The sequence below is a fragment of the Vicia villosa genome, linkage group LG3, assembly GCF_029867415.1.
Source record: "Vicia villosa cultivar HV-30 ecotype Madison, WI linkage group LG3, Vvil1.0, whole genome shotgun sequence".
NCBI lineage: Eukaryota > Viridiplantae > Streptophyta > Magnoliopsida > Fabales > Fabaceae > Vicia > Vicia villosa.
In genome coordinates this window covers 76,307,269-76,324,506 of record NC_081182.1, presented here as the reverse complement: position 1 = coordinate 76,324,506, position 17,238 = coordinate 76,307,269, and the positions used below count along the sequence as shown (strand labels likewise).

The following is a 17,238-nucleotide window of genomic DNA, read 5'->3' as shown; positions in this document are numbered from 1 at the left end:
GACTCGGGACATTGCAACACACCAAAAACGTCATGCAGATTTTGCTGACTTCCAATTGATAGCATATCAGCCAGCATTCTATTCTACAACAGGGTTCGTCCATTGGTAAACAAACTTTTATTCTCGGAATATGTACACCACTGAAGAAATTGATGCTAGTCTAACAAAAGCTTTTTCATCTTTGCAGGACCAATCTTACAAAGGTAAAATTACACATTGCGAAGAAATTCAAGCATTCCAAAAGTACTTTGAAACTGTCTATAATCCTACCCAGATTTTTCGAACGGTTTGTGATGCAGCCGCTATTCTAAAAGGAAAGTTTAAAAAATAAATTTCTAAAAGAAAGACTCTCAAAGCTGTAAAACCCGAGTTCAAATATGACTTGGCCTTTAAACTTGAACCACCCAAATTTCCAAGATTACCTAGTGCATATTTTGCTTTATCATTTTTCCCCCTTACCCAAATTGGTTTGTATGTGGGGATCTCCATAAAGAGTTGACAAATGATCGACAAAAACCTGCTAAAAGAGTGGTTGCAACCAAAATTTACCTTACACAGTTTCAAAGGCTTTCTTCCCTTCGACTTGGATGCGGTGAGGATTACCTCTCCAGTGGGTCAAGGTGTGGAATGTTTGGATCTCTTGGTTTTACAACCTTTCAACCTACTAATCTTTGACATAATGCATGTTTCGACCAAATTATCTTCTTTTCAGCCATCGAAAGGAAAACGCCAAAAAAAGACTAACCTGCGGCGAAAACCTCTTCTAGCATGACCACTTCTTCAAGTCAAGGATTTCTAGTTGACGAAGTTGCTCCCAAAACAACAAAAAAATCAAAGGTATTTAATGATATGATCTTTTATTTCTTTCCCTTTTTTTCTAAAGGCCTTTGTCTTTTTCTTTTTCAGGGTAGTGGCAAACCTCCTTTGACGCCAAGCAAAAGAAAAAACTCTAGTGGTGATGCCGCCGCTGTCGAAGAACATGAGGAAATCGCTTCTCCCAAACCAAAAGAGAAGAAACAAAAGAAACACAAGGCAATTGTCTCTTCTTATCAAGATACGAACCTTGCCAAAGTTAAACTCAAAATCGTTCCTCCCCTCCCAAAGAGTCTCAGCCTCAACCTTCTGGCAACTTGATTCTAGAGCACATTGGGAGAAATGCTTCTGAACCTGACGCTCAACTGGTAATAATTTCTCACTATCTTCCGCTTGCCGAAAAGATGAATCTCCTTTTTATTCTAATACTCTTCTGTTTAGGAAAAAACCATGATCCCCATTAGTACCAATCAAGGTGTTCCTTCAGATGATGGGAACCCATCCCCACCCCAAGCAATGTTGTTCAAAACAAAGGATCTTTGACTGAAGCACCACTACTTGAACCAACTGACGCTCAGCAAGAACAAGAGATTTCTTCTCCTGTCGAAGACATGGGAAAGGATTTGGCACACACTAAAGAGGCAAACTCAAGAGGTGAAGATTCTGAAGAAACTCCTAGTAATCTTTCTCTTCATGTCAGTTTTCCCAGAGATTATGATGATAATCTATCCACTAGAGACGCTGAACAAACTCTTAACCGAAATGAAGGAATGATTGAGGAAGGAACGGAGCCTGAAATGGGCAAGGATACTCTTGTCGAAACTGCTGCTGAAACCACCACACAACCCATCTCTGTTCAACCTACTGCAACCCAGAGTCTAACTTCTCCATTTACTGAAGAGGAAATGAGTGCTCTGAAGGAGAATGATCCTCTTAGATACGTCAAACTAATGATGGCTCAGAGGGAATCCTCTTCTGATAAAGGTATGTCTAGGGCTTCGACTCCTTCCGGCACTAGTGCATCTGAGGCATCTTATGATGATCTCTTGAAGCAAGTGAAAGAATCTGTTTTCGAAGTTGACCTCCTTGAGAAATTGAGAACAGAAGCGGGTGCTGGTTTTAGCATTAAAAAGGTGATAGGAAAGAACAACATCACTGCTTACCCTGCTGATGTAGGCGAAGCCCTTATCGATATTCAAAATCTAATTGATCAAGTCCAAGCGGAGCGAAACAGAGAAGTGGACGCTACTGCACAAATCAAATCAATCGAACGCGCCCAATCTGCTGAATTCGACAAAGGGCTTGTTGCCTTCGAAGCTTCTGAGAAATTGCTTGATGCCCAACAATTACTGCGAACTAGCTTCGATAATTATGCTTCTTCTATCAGGCTCTGGGAATCTCAAATCGAAGAGATGAAGCAAAAAATCTCTAAAGCAAAAGTAGAGCAAGCTGCTATTCAAGGTTTGGACAGCACCGAAGCGGACAAGTTGGCAAAGCAGAGTCACGAACATGTTGAAAAAACTACTGTTATGAACACATATGTTGCTCGCCTGAGGGAAATTCAAATAGCTGCCCAGTACAAGATGGACTTGGCAAAAATAAAATACCATCGAATGAAGGCCTCTATTCCCTTTTAGTCTTTGGATTCTATTGTTCCTTTTTTGCCTTTAAATTAACTTTGCTTGTAACTCATCTTAAGACAAAACTTGGATTTTTGGTGACTCTGAATATTTCAATCTAATCATTACTTTAGTTGTAATGATTATATCTATATTATGAATATTCGTAACGTTGGGCATTCCCTATGATCATTAAGTTTCGAGTAGACCTTTGAGTGCCCTAAGCGCGTAACCGTCAGCTAATTATGACTCACGTTTTCCCAAATGTCCCTTCAGTTCTCAAGCGTGCCGGTTATGTAATGATTTGGCTTCAACTTCCAAGGCACAACCGCGGCGAACTATACAACTCCCCCTAGGGATTCAACACGTGGTCCACTACTACTACATTTGCGTAACTAACCCCAATGTGGGTTGCTCCTATATAAACCTTCCAATCCTTCTTATTTTCTTATTTAAAACACAACGATAACTTCATTCTCTTTATCAAGAACAAACTTTTAACTTTCCTCATCATGTCTTCCTCTAGCAAAGAAATCATTCCTCAAATCATCAAGGAAAGGATCATATCTCCTATTGATTTTGAAGAACAAAGGTTTGATCTTCCCCGTATGTTCGCAAAACAAAATCTAGAGTATTACCTGACCATCTTGGATGGACCTATCTATCCATCTGTTCTTGCAAACTTCTGGAGAAACGCAACTATCCACCGGGACCGGGAGGGCAATGAAACTATTCACTCCACCATCTTTGGTTTCCCTATCATTATGACTACAAAAATCATTTCAACAATGATTAAATGTGAAGATGTTGGAGCCCCCATTGCTGAACATGACAGCATGCTTGTCTCTGATGTCCTGAAGGTGGTGTTTACCGATCCCAATAGGGCATTTACTGCCTTTATAGGTAGGATCTGGCACCAAGTTCTAGTTTTTAACTTTCGTCCCAGGATGGAAGATCAAGATAGAATAATGCTCGAAGACCTCAGGTTCTTATTTTCCCCTTCTTTGCATGGAAAAGATCAATATTCCCCTTGTTATTTTCAACTATCTCGAGGAAGTAATCATGGACTCACGCAAGGGTAAGGTCTTCTTCATTCCCTACGGAAGACTTCTGACTCACATCTTCATCAAGACGAGTGTGATCAGAAACATGCGCGCAGCGGGATTGTCAGATTTCCTTTCAACAGAGTGTGGGGGAAAGTTAGATCTAGAGAAGTTGTGTAACACCCCAAATTCTACCCGAAAATATCATGCGTGAAATCAGAGTATTTTAGAAACTATCAACAAGTATTTGGGATATCACATTTACTTCATATTAACAACTCATAAACAGATACATAGCACTTTAATCTCAGATAAGCACAAAACAACTTATAACAGCTCTTAGACAAACCAACTTCATTTTAATATGCAGCGGAATCATAACATTCAGCTTTATAAACAAATCATCTTATTTAATCGGAAACAAATTCAAACATCATAGTACTTCTCAATATCCAATTTGGAACTCAACAACTAAAACATGAACAACATAGAAACAACAATATAGACAACCCCCCCGAGTGCTACGTATCAGAGCGACACACCAACCAGACACGGTGAATCTACAAACTTCCACAGCTATACTTGAGTACCTGCCCATTTCCCATGGTAGGGGAAACATCAGCAGAAGGGGTGAGATATCAAACATTATAAAGGAAAGTATGATAATACATATAGCAAAGATAAAATCATACACAATTCACCACTTCTCAATATAAGCAATTTGCATCACAACAATAATGTTAACTATCAACTATAACAATGTACTCAAGTTTACAAGTATGTCATTCAAGCACATAATAACATATACTTCCTAATCACAACGTAAATTAATACAACTATCAATAATGGCAAAACATGGTTCATATATTCCACATATATACATATATCATTAATATATATATATATTTGCATTCTCATCATATACGTTTCATTTACATATATCACCAAAATCATGTATCAAACATCACCAAATTTAATTATCACATCTCATGCACACATAACAATCACCTAATCACATAATTACATATATTCAAACATCACATAACTCCAATGTAACTCAATGCAAGACATGTGACTCTATGCATGTGGTACCCAATATGGACCCAAAGTTCCACCGCTTCCGATTCATATAGAATCTAGCCCCGCTTCAGATCCGGACAAGACCAAAGCCACCAAATGTAAACATATAGTTTACCGCTTTCCGATTCACTCTAGAATCCAAGCCACGCTTGTGTTTCAAAGCAATTCCACCTATGTTTCAAGGCACACTATGATATGAATGTATGTACAATCTCACAAATATATGCAATTAAGATCATCTCTACCATCTTAACTTTCCACATATCACAATAATTCAACTCCATGAATTATCCACCAATTGTACACAACATTCACAACACACACACATCATTCACATATGAGAGGCCAATTAATCAATTACGATTTACACAATCCAATTAACACTAGTAATCATACTATCTCATGTTAATTCTCATTTTTGTCAATTATACATGAACACACATTTTCAACATCAAGCAATTAATCATTAGAATTAATGCTAACCAACTAACCATAAAGAATCAATATCAAAACAACATCATTGGCATGACAATATATATTTCTCAACATACATATTCAAGCCAAAACACAATTACAAACAATTTCTCAAAATACCGTAATTTACCGATAAACCGAATAATTGGTCCAAGTCCAAGTATATTCCAATCACATAGACTTATTGGAATCAATTCAACTAATAATTTAACTATCCAATTAATAATTAAACTATATTAATTTCAATTCAACTATTATATTTCTATTCCATTATTTTCCAATTCTATAACAAAACCCATTATTTCACTATCAATGGTTTACTCACAACAAACATAACAATCTAATACACATAGATTATCAATTGCACACAACTTATCACATTTATATCATCACATTCAAACAATCATTAAATACCCAAAATTGCAACATAGAAGAACATGGATATCAAAGTATAGAATTAAACCCACTATAACATACTATCATATAACCCTTTAGCATGAAAGAACCCCACTGATAACACGAAAACGTATCACATATTTGGCTTGATTTACATACATTATTTCCCTATTTTATCTTAATTATGTTGCTTTATGTTGGTATTATGCTTGTATTTTCATTGTTTTAGGTTTTATGTTCGTTTTGAGGACTATTTGTGAAAAGGAAAGAAATGGAGCTAAAATCACTACTATTTGTGCCTAAAAGATGAAAAATAGTGCTGAAATGAAAAGGGGGTGCAAATAAGGCTCAACCATGCTAAAGGAGACCCAAAGGCCCAAAGAGACAAAGTCAGCCCACGAAGTAATCAATTGTGCGTGGCCCAAATCACACAAGCAACTGGAGACGCACGTCTCCAACGATCCATGCCACGTCACCAATGAGGAGACGCCCGTCTCCAGCTCCTCCTACATTTCCTCCACTTGAGACGCACGTCTCAAGTCGTGTGCTGGGTCACCCTGAAGAAGTGGAGACGCACGTCTCCAAGGAGTTCCCTATTTCCACGCATTCCAACAGCAGAAGCTCCCCTATAAATAGAAGCAGTCACCTCAGTTCTCGGTGTGCAATTTCCGGCCAACGAAGTGCTGCCGGAATTGTACCGTGCTTATTATTTTCTTCCTGCTTTCATTCAAATAGTTTATTTTCTCACAACAATTTCTACACCGGAAATTGTTGTGAACCTTTTATAAATCTACCCTTACGTTAGATTTATCGCTTTTACTTCCTTGTTTTAATTACCGTTTAAATTCTGAAGAACGATCCAGCCAACTTGTGGTGGAAGTTCAGTACTCGAAGATTCAATTGCAATTTACATTATTCAGGTTTATTATTTACCGCCTTCATTTATATTTATTTGCATGATATATTATATGCCAATTAATATGCCTATCATTATGAACCAAATTTATTTATGCATGTTTAACCATATTAATATGTCTGGCTAATTTATTTAGATGTCAGTATGTAAAATAATTTAACCGTAGGGATCCGAAATAAATTGGCTTAATTATGGTTGATTAAATATCACTTGTTTTTGGTTTGTATGCCTAATTTAATTAGTAAGTCTTAAAACCAATAGAGCGAAAGTTTGAGGGGTTAAGACGGTCAAAGGTTAAAATCAATAGAGCGAAAGTTTGAGATCTTTAACTGGATAGTAGACATAGGACATTAGTTTTAAGGATGGCGAAAGCGTATTAAAACTAATTAGAACTTATTTATTTTCAAAAAGTGTTTTTACACCCGAGCGGGATGGCGAAAGCGTACGTTAGGGATATTAGCATGTTCCGAGTCAACAGAGCGAAAGTTTGAGATTAGGAGATTTAAGTAGATAACGACTTCATAAAACAAGCATTTTATTAACTATGTTGTTTTCAAAAAGCGTTTCTAAATCTGGTGGGATGGCGAAAGCGTACATTAAGAGTTAGGATCGTAGTCTAAATCAACAGAGCGACAGTTTGAGAGGAGGACTTTTAATCAATAGAGTTAGTAAAGATCTTTGATTTAATTAGAATCTGGCCAATGGAACTTCGGATCACCTAAGTTAGATGAAATACATACTGATATCCGTTTGTTATTATATTTTACCTAGATTTAAGATTTTAGTTTCCCCATTTATAAAAAAACCCCAAATATCATTAGCCTTAGCTTTACATAGTAACTTTAGATAACGGTAGGTCGATTTATAGTCCCTGTGGATTCGATATCTTTTAAAACTACACGACACGACTGTGCACTTGCAGTTATCCCGACTAATAGACACGCAAAGTCGCGATCAAGTTTTTGGCGCCGTTGCCGGGGACTATTCAAGTCGATATCGTAACTCTTTTAGTTACGCAGTAGAGACTAAGGATTTTTTTTATTTATTTTATTAGTTACAATGTATCACCCAAACTTTTTCTACAACTCCCAACAACAGTATTTCGAGGAATCACCTGGATCCTATAAATCCAACCTCGAAATACTGTTGGAAAATTTCAAGGCGTCACAAACTCATTCTCACCCAAATTACCTCTGCAACTCCAAATCTCAACATTTCGAGGAACCACAAGAAACCTACAATCCAAACCTCGAAACATTAATTGGGGATTACAATTCGACACTAGCTTATCCTCAACCGAATTCCCTCTACAATCACCAATCCCAACATTTTGAGGAACCACAAGAATTTTATAATCCCAACCATACCCATCCTCAACCGAATTTCCTCTACGATCACCATAATCAATATTTTGAGGAGTCTCCAGAACCCCATAAATCCGACCTCGAAATGATAATGGAAAATTTTAATGAAACATCTATGATGACAAGGAACTTTGTGGAAACACAAAATGCGACGCTAACCTACTTCGAGGAACCACAAGAATCCTATAACTCTAACCTTGAAGCATCAATAGAGGATTTCAATGCAACTCAAACTTATCATCAACCGAATTTCCTCTACGATCACAACGCCCAACATTTCGAGGAGTCACAAGATTATCATAAATCCAACCTCGAAATCTTAATGGAGGAATTCATTGAAGCACAAACTCTCTCTAGGCTAGAATCTATGATGACGAAGCACTTTGAGGAAACACAAAATGCAACGCTAGCTCCCTTTGAAGAACCTCAAGAATCCCATAATTTTAACTTCGAAATATCAATGGAGGATTCCGACGAGACGCTAACTCACTCTAGATTAGAAGCCATGATGGAGCACTTTGTAGAAGTCCAAACCGTCCAAAACCAAGAGTTTATCAAACAAAGTATTCAAAACAATGAAACCCTTAGGCAACTGACCACTATGGTTGAGTCCCTCGCGACCCACAACATGGCATTAGAGACTCAAATCTCCCAACTTGAACAAAAACCACTAGGAGACTTACTTGAGGAGTATAATGACATAACCATTAGTGAAAAACAATTTGAAATTCCTGAGGAGAGTGATAATGAGATGGAGGAAAATGATAATGAGATTGAGGAAAGTGATAATGAGATTGAGGAGAGTGATGATGTGGTTGAGAAGAGTTCTAGTGAAAAAAGAGTGGAGATTGAGAAAAATCCACCAACACCAACTGAAAGGGAGGTTGTAGAAGAGGTAGAGAGGGAAACACCTATTGTTATTCCTCTTCCCAATACCCCACCGATTTCTTTCCCGCAAAGTTTTGTGGAAGCTAAGGTAGACTCCAAATCCATAATGTATGTGAAGATATTGGAAAATATCCACACTTATGCACCCTTATTTGAAGTCTTGCATAAAAAGAGAAATTTAGATGACCATGAAACTAAGGATATCATTAGTGATAAGAGGGTAAGGTTAACCTTTGAGGTGGTGGATAATATCACTAAGCCCGAACTTGAAAAGCTGATACTTAGGATCGATCCAGAACCACCACCACGATTTCAAAAGAATGAACCACCCCACAGAAGAAAGAAAAGAAAAGGTGAGGGATATGTGAGATGGCTTGATAAGTGGCCATGGAAAACGAGGTTTGCTAAAAGTTCAACCAAGGAGTCATTCTCGAGAGAACCAACTTGAGTGCTTGCACTCTTAAGCCGTCGAGCTATCGACGTTAAACAAAGCGCTGCGTGGGAGGCAACCCACGAGTTTTCAGTTTAATGTTTTCCTTTTATAGTTTTAATTTGCAGATAATAAAGGTATGGATCGTTTGTCACGTCTCGGCCATATCTAGGCGAAAAATCTATAGACGATCGTCTCAAAGATGAGCTGGTCTCCACGCACATTCCTACGAATGTTGCTGCTGGTGGTGACACCGTTGATGAGCATGATAGGAGAAGGTATTTCCTCCGGACGCGGAGTGGATTTGGTCGTGATAGCCCGCCGGTAGCATCCATACAGGTTCTGTTTTTCTTTCTCCACTTTGGATCAAAACATTGAGGACAATGTTTGGTTTAAGTGTGGGGGAGAAGCTTTACCGCTTTCATTTGTTGCTTTATTGTTTTCTAGTTATGTTGTCAAGTCTTTATACATAATTTTCTGTTGTTATCAAATTTCCCCAAAATTTTAAAATTTTAACCTCCAACTAAAAATTTGAATTTTGAAGCATGGCATACACACTCTGAAAGTATAGGGGTTGTCACACTTTAGGCATTGTTAGAAAGACTTGGAGATGTTTCAACAACATCGATACCGTCCTGACACCCTAAACCCCCTCTTTATGTGATATCAATTTGAGTACCCATTATGCCGAGACCTTAGGCTCAAGTTTTCAAAGTAGCTCTTAAGTAGTTTATATTAGCAGTCGGCACCATCTTAAGCACAAACTACGTAGGGAGTCGATGAATATAAGTGAATGATCCTGTTTTTAAAATGATTTAATTGAAGAATAGCCTTCTAAGTTAGGTGACCCTCACCCGGTCATTTAGCCCAACGGTTGTTAAGCCAATAAGGATTTAATAATTAGCACTCACTGTTGGTTGGCCTAGAGGTCACTGGTACTGGGCTTGGTAGGGTGGACTACGGTTCGATCCCCCGCAACCGCATTTGGGAAAGATGGGGCTTCACCATTTAAAAAACCAGAACCCCGTGCTAAAGAAAAGAAAAGGATCATAGTCGCTAACCGATTTCCCCTACTATGTGAGTGTACGGATAACGGGCTTAATGTGATTGCGCTTGAATGAAAAGGAGCGAAAGAAAAACGAGAGATATAGGTTGAGTTATAATGGCATAATTCGAATTGGTTTGTATAAGGAGGGAGTTTTTGAACATTGTGTCGTTACGGTATCCTTGGTGTTGATATCTATTTCCTATCGATGTAACATTTGCCTAACATAAATATGATTAGGAGTCGTGTCATGCCCTTTGTTTCGAATCTTGCTTAATCATTTTCTTTTACCGTGTGGTTGATTGCTTGAGGACAAGCAATGGTTTAAGTGTGGGGGTATTTGATAACACGAAAACGTATCACATATTTGGCTTGATTTACATACATTATTTCCCTATTTTATCTTAATTATGTTGCTTTATGTTGGTATTATGCTGGTATTTTCATTGTTTTAGGTTTTATGTTCGTTTTGAGGACTATTTGTGAAAAGGAAAGAAATGGAGCTAAAATCACTACTATTTGTGCCTAAAAGATGAAAAATAGTGCTGAAATGAAAAGGGGGTGCAAATAAGGCTCAACCATGCTAAAGGAGACCCAAAGGCCCAAAGAGACAAAGTCAGCCCACGAAGTAATCAATTGTGCGTGGCCCAAATCACACAAGCAACTGGAGACGCACGTCTCCAACGATCCATGCCACGTCACCAATGAGGAGACGCCCGTCTCCAGCTCCTCCTACATTTCCTCCACTTGAGACGCACGTCTCAAGTCGTGTGCTGGGTCACCCTGAAGAAGTGGAGACGCACGTCTCCAAGGAGTTCCCTATTTCCACGCATTCCAACAGCAGAAGCTCCCCTATAAATAGAAGCAGTCACCTCAGTTCTCGGTGTGCAATTTCCGGCCAACGAAGTGCTGCCGGAATTGTACCGTGCTTATTATTTTCTTCCTGCTTTCATTCAAATAGTTTATTTTCTCACAACAATTTCTACACCGGAAATTGTTGTGAACCTTTTATAAATCTACCCTTACGTTAGATTTATCGCTTTTACTTCCTTGTTTTAATTACCGTTTAAATTCTGAAGAACGATCCAGCCAACTTGTGGTGGAAGTTCAGTACTCGAAGATTCAATTGCAATTTACATTATTCAGGTTTATTATTTACCGCCTTCATTTATATTTATTTGCATGATATATTATATGCCAATTAATATGCCTATCATTATGAACCAAATTTATTTATGCATGTTTAACCATATTAATATGTCTGGCTAATTTATTTAGATGTCAGTATGTAAAATAATTTAACCGTAGGGATCCGAAATAAATTGGCTTAATTATGGTTGATTAAATATCACTTGTTTTTGGTTTGTATGCCTAATTTAATTAGTAAGTCTTAAAACCAATAGAGCGAAAGTTTGAGGGGTTAAGACGGTCAAAGGTTAAAATCAATAGAGCGAAAGTTTGAGATCTTTAACTGGATAGTAGACATAGGACATTAGTTTTAAGGATGGCGAAAGCGTATTAAAACTAATTAGAACTTATTTATTTTCAAAAAGTGTTTTTACACCCGAGCGGGATGGCGAAAGCGTACGTTAGGGATATTAGCATGTTCCGAGTCAACAGAGCGAAAGTTTGAGATTAGGAGATTTAAGTAGATAACGACTTCATAAAACAAGCATTTTATTAACTATGTTGTTTTCAAAAAGCGTTTCTAAATCTGGTGGGATGGCGAAAGCGTACATTAAGAGTTAGGATCGTAGTCTAAATCAACAGAGCGACAGTTTGAGAGGAGGACTTTTAATCAATAGAGTTAGTAAAGATCTTTGATTTAATTAGAATCTGGCCAATGGAACTTCGGATCACCTAAGTTAGATGAAATACATACTGATATCCGTTTGTTATTATATTTTACCTAGATTTAAGATTTTAGTTTCCCCATTTATAAAAAAACCCCAAATATCATTAGCCTTAGCTTTACATAGTAACTTTAGATAACGGTAGGTCGATTTATAGTCCCTGTGGATTCGATATCTTTTAAAACTACACGACACGACTGTGCACTTGCAGTTATCCCGACTAATAGACACGCAAAGTCGCGATCACCCACCCTTACCTTGGTAAATATGGACTCTTTCACCATAGCTCTAAGCTTTTCTCCAAAAGAAATCCTTTCTAACATCACTAGGAGACACACCTAAAAACCAGTTCGGGAATCAGCTTATCAGACGAACTTAAAATCCTCAAAATCAAAATCGCTCCGGTCAGAACTTACCTCTATGGGTCAGGAACGTTGTGTCCAAGTACCGCAACGATCCAACGGTTGGATTGAGAGATACGTCCGTTTTGCTAAGGTGACTCTTTGCTGAAACATAGCTGCGAAAATGGGGGTTCTTCTAGCTTTTCTCTTCCACCATTGTTCTCTTCCCTTTTGCCTCTTTTCTATTCTTCCTATATTTTCCCCCAAATGAAAATAGTAACCTCTAAAACCCTAACCTTCTCTTACTATCTCACTTATGTAAATTGGGCTTACTCCACCAATCTATCACTTAGGCCCATTTAGCTATATCTCTCATACAACTTAATCAACCCAAATAACACAAACACACATACAATTAAATATTTCAAATAATTATTATATCACATAATAACTAAATAAATAAGCAATTATTAAAAACACCAAATAATATAATTACTAATATAATTAATAAAAATTGGGATGTTACAACTCTCCCCCACTTAGAATATTTTCGTCCTCGAAAATATAATCGACACAACCATCTCATCGCCAAAACCACACTTACTCTCTCCAGACTCACACGAACACAAAGGTGTTCCACAGCTTCGACCATACAAGGCTTCAAAATACAAGCTCTTAAAAGATCCTCAAGCTATTGAATTGTCTTCTCCGTTTGACCATCAGCTTGCGGATGATAAATCGAACTCAAACACAACTTAATAATCAAAGCACTCTGCAAAACTTTCCAAAATCTAGAAGTAAACTTCGGATCTCTATCAAAAACAACACTCGACGGAACACCATGCCAACTCACAATCTTTTTAAAATACAACTTTGCAAGTCTCTCCATCGGATAATCCATGCTTATCGGAATAGAGTGAGAAAATTCGTCAATCCATCTACAATGACCCAAATTGCCTCACAATTACTCGATGTCCTCGACAAACCCAAAACAAATTCTATAGAAATGCTATCCCACTTCCACTCAGGAATGGACAACGGTTGCATCAAACCAGACGGTTTCTGATGTTCAATCTTTGACTTCTGACAAGTCAAACACAAATACACAAATTTCGCAATATCTTTCTTCATATCGCGCCGCCAAAATAACTTTCTCAAGTCTTGATACATCTTAGTAGCACCAGGATAATCACTCAACCACTTTGATGCCCTTCATCCCAAAAATTCTCTTTTTCAAATCCGAAACCTCAGGAATACAAATTCAATCACGACATCTCATGACACCGTTCTCATCAATCCGAAAATTATCACCTTATCTTCAATCAATCAATGTCATCTTGTCAACCAATTTCAAATCCGATTTCTGACCTTCTTTAATCTCATCAGGAATACCACAAGTAAGCTTCAACATACCAAACTCGAATCTCGAAATTATTCCAACAATTCCAATTCTTGAATCATCAACATAGACATATGCAATTATTTCCTACTCAATGCATTGGCTACAACGTTCGCTTTTCCCGGATGATAATTCAAAGCAAAATCCTAGTCCTTCAAGAATTCCAACCACCTTCTCTGTCTCATATTCAACTCTTTCTGATCAAGCAAATACTTCAAACTCTTGTAGTCACTATACACATCAAATCTCGATCCAAATAAGTATTGCCTTCAAATTTTTAAAACAAAAACAACGGCGGCCAACTCTAAATCTTGCGTCAGATAACTCCTCTCATGAATCTTAAGTTGCCTTGAAGCATAAGCTACAACTTGTCCTTTTTGCTTCAACACAAAGCCTTGCAAAACCTTCCTTCTTCTTAACCAACAAAAACATATGCACCTCTAGACGACACACTCGAACGAATCAACCTCTCCTCAAACAAATCTTCAAGTTGACTCTTCAACTCTTTCAACATCATAAGCAGACATCCTATATGGAGCCCTCGATACAAGACTAGTTCCAAGAACTAAATCGATCGAAAACTCAACTTTTCTTTCTGACGGTAAATCACTTACATCTTCAGGAAACACTTATGCAAATGCGCCAACTATCGATAATCCCCCAATCGTTATTTCCTCATGAACATCCAAAGTTGCAAACAACCTAAACAACATCGCACCATCTTGCACAGACTTATTCACTTCCAATATTATCAAGCTGGTAAGACAAGTCTATCTCATTCCAATACGATTCCGTCTACTATTAACAAGAGATTAAGGGTGATCAGTTCCTCAATTTGTCAATAGACAGCCGACAACCATAATGGTAGCGTAAACCATCGTTACTTAACTGCAATAGAATCCTTTACGTCACCAAAAGTACCATACTTCATTAACTCCCAAAATCATCTGAACATGCTAACACACACCTTGTGATAACATTAGAACATAATTCCTTTACACCACTATCAACACTTTTTATTCTTGGAATCATACTCGTCCCTTCGCATTTCTAACTCCGACTTGAACATTCCAACAACTTCGACAACTTTTCCAATCTCTTGCCAAGGATCCCTTGACAAGGTCTACCGCAATCCGTCGCTTAATCATTATTCTTACTTCAACATCCTACGCAACGGTTACTTAAACTGATAACTTCACAGTCCACCAATAATGCTGAATATGACAACTTCCTAAATTCCATCTTATAACAATTGTCCTTATTCCAAGACGTTCTGACTTGTTAAACAACCAAAATCTTAAATCCATGTTACCTTCGAATTCGGAAACCAACAAACTTCTACATTGCTTGCTCTGTCTCCTTAAGAAATATATTGCACCAATAACTTACAACTGAAACATATCCAAGAAGCACAACTTCTTCCCTACTTCGCTCAAACTAACCCTGCAACAAAACGAACAAGTACCAACAATGTTTCACACACATGTCGCGTACTAAGGAATAAAACACTAACATCATTCAACTGTCACACAACTCAACTGACTCGACAACTTGGCCGGACGGACCGACCTGCTCTGATACCACTAATGTAACACCCCAAATTCTACCCGAAAATATCATGCGTGAAATCAGAGTATTTTAGAAACTATCAACAAGTATTTGGGATATCACATTTACTTCATATTAACAACTCATAAACAGATACATAGCACTTTAATCTCAGATAAGCACAAAACAACTTATAACATCTCTTAGACAAACCAACTTCATTTTAATATGCAGCGGAATCATAACATTCAGCTTTATAAACAAATCATCTTATTTAATCGGAAACAAATTCAAACATCATAGTACTTCTCAATATCCAATTTGGAACTCAACAACTAAAACATGAACAACATAGAAACAACAATATAGACAACCCCCCCGAGTGCTACGTATCAGAGCGACACACCAACCAGACACGGTGAATCTACAAACTTCCACAGCTATACTTGAGTACCTGCCCATTTCCCATGGTAGGGGAAACATCAGCAGAAGGGGTGAGATATCAAACATTATAAAGGAAAGTATGATAATACATATAGCAAAGATAAAATCATACACAATTCACCACTTCTCAATATAAGCAATTTGCATCACAATAATAATGTTAACTATCAACTATAACAATGTACTCAAGTTTACAAGTATGTCATTCAAGCACATAATAACATATACTTCCTAATCACAACGTAAATTAATACAACTATCAATAATGGCAAAACATGGTTCATATATTCCACATATATACATATATCATTAATATATATATATATTTGCATTCTCATCATATACGTTTCATTTACATATATCACCAAAATAATGTATCAAACATCACCAAATTTAATTATCACATCTCATGCACACATAACAATCACCTAATCACATAATTACATATATTCAAACATCACATAACTCCAATGTAACTCAATGCAAGACATGTGACTCTATGCATGTGGTACCCAATATGGACCCAAAGTTCCACCGCTTCCGATTCATATAGAATCTAGCCCCGCTTCAGATCCGGACAAGACCAAAGCCACCAAATGTAAACATATAGTTTACCGCTTTCCGATTCACTCTAGAATCCAAGCCACGCTTGTGTTTCAAAGCAATTCCACCTATGTTTCAAGGCACACTATGATATGAATGTATGTACAATCTCACAAATATATGCAATTAAGATCATCTCTACCATCTTAACTTTCCACATATCACAATAATTCAACTCCATGAATTATCCACCAATTGTACACAACATTCACAACACACACACATCATTCACATATGAGAGGCCAATTAATCAATTACGATTTACACAATCCAATTAACACTAGTAATCATACTATCTCATGTTAATTCTCATTTTTGTCAATTATACATGAACACACATTTTCAACATCAAGCAATTAATCATTAGAATTAATGCTAACCAACTAACCATAAAGAATCAATATCAAAACAACATCATTGGCATGACAATATATATTTCTCAACATACATATTCAAGCCAAAACACAATTACAAACAATTTCTCAAAATACCGTAATTTACCGATAAACCGAATAATTGGTCCAAGTCCAAGTATATTCCAATCACATAGACTTATTGGAATCAATTCAACTAATAATTTAACTATCCAATTAATAATTAAACTATATTAATTTCAATTCAACTATTATATTTCTATTCCATTATTTTCCAATTCTATAACAAAACCCATTATTTCACTATCAATGGTTTACTCACAACAAACATAACAATCTAATACACATAGATTATCAATTGCACACAACTTATCACATTTATATCATCACATTCAAACAATCATTAAATACCCAAAATTGCAACATAGAAGAACATGGATATCAAATTATAGAATTAAACCCACTATAACATACTATCATATAACCCTTTAGCATGAAAGAACCCCACCCTTACCTTGGTAAATATGGACTCTTTCACCATAGCTCTATGCTTTTCTCCAAAAGAAATCCTTTCTAACATCACTAGGAGACACACCTAAAAACCAGTT

General features: G+C 37.1%; 1 long non-coding RNA gene across 1 annotated transcript; it reads right to left on the bottom strand.

Moving 5' to 3' along the window:
• Positions 1–3,986: 3,986 nt before the first annotated feature.
• Positions 3,987–12,467, bottom strand: LOC131656120 (uncharacterized). The gene is made up of 3 exons (XR_009300001.1): positions 12,338–12,467; positions 12,179–12,259; positions 3,987–4,065 (listed from the first exon to the last, which is right to left on the bottom strand). It is a non-coding gene; the product is annotated as an uncharacterized LOC131656120 (long non-coding RNA).
• Positions 12,468–17,238: the final 4,771 nt, after the last annotated feature.